This window comes from Fukomys damarensis, unplaced genomic scaffold, assembly GCF_012274545.1.
Source record: "Fukomys damarensis isolate Sample0158 unplaced genomic scaffold, DMR_v1.0_HiC HiC_scaffold_30, whole genome shotgun sequence".
NCBI lineage: Eukaryota > Metazoa > Chordata > Mammalia > Rodentia > Bathyergidae > Fukomys > Fukomys damarensis.
Window position 1 is genome coordinate 59,323,104 of NW_022900942.1, and position 416 is coordinate 59,323,519.

At 52.4% G+C, this 416-nt stretch overlaps 1 protein-coding gene across 3 annotated transcripts in view; it reads right to left on the minus strand.

Annotated features, from left to right (window-relative positions):
- The window catches only part of LOC104872501, a 7,901-nt gene that overhangs the window by 2,966 nt on the left and 4,519 nt on the right, over positions 1–416 (minus strand). The window lies entirely within an intron of this gene.

A 416-nucleotide genomic window follows, 5' to 3' on the forward strand; every position in this document is an offset into this window, starting at 1 on the left:
GGTGCCAGGAGTCCGAGGGGCGGTGCCCAGCTCCTCAGATGAGAAAACCACCCCACCCCACTCTGGAGCTCACACAGCCCCGCTGTCCTTCTCCCACCGCCAGACCCCACTCCCCAGTGCAGGCTTCTGGAAGCCGAGGTTATAAACAAGTGTGCCAGGCTCCATCCCACACGGGGCCAGGAGTGGCCTGCAAGACATTTAGATTCACCCCTAGGATTAATGACTTCAAAAGGCGCTTGCCAGGAACTCTTCAAAGCTGGAAAGAGAAGCCCTGGAGCATTGAATATAAATAAATACTTAGTCGATTGGTTTCTTCCTTGCTTTTCAAAGGGCAATTTACTTCCTGGATTATCATTACAGTAGTCTGTTCTCCGGAAACCAGGATTATTCCAAGTGCCACAGCTCAGGGCTGGCAA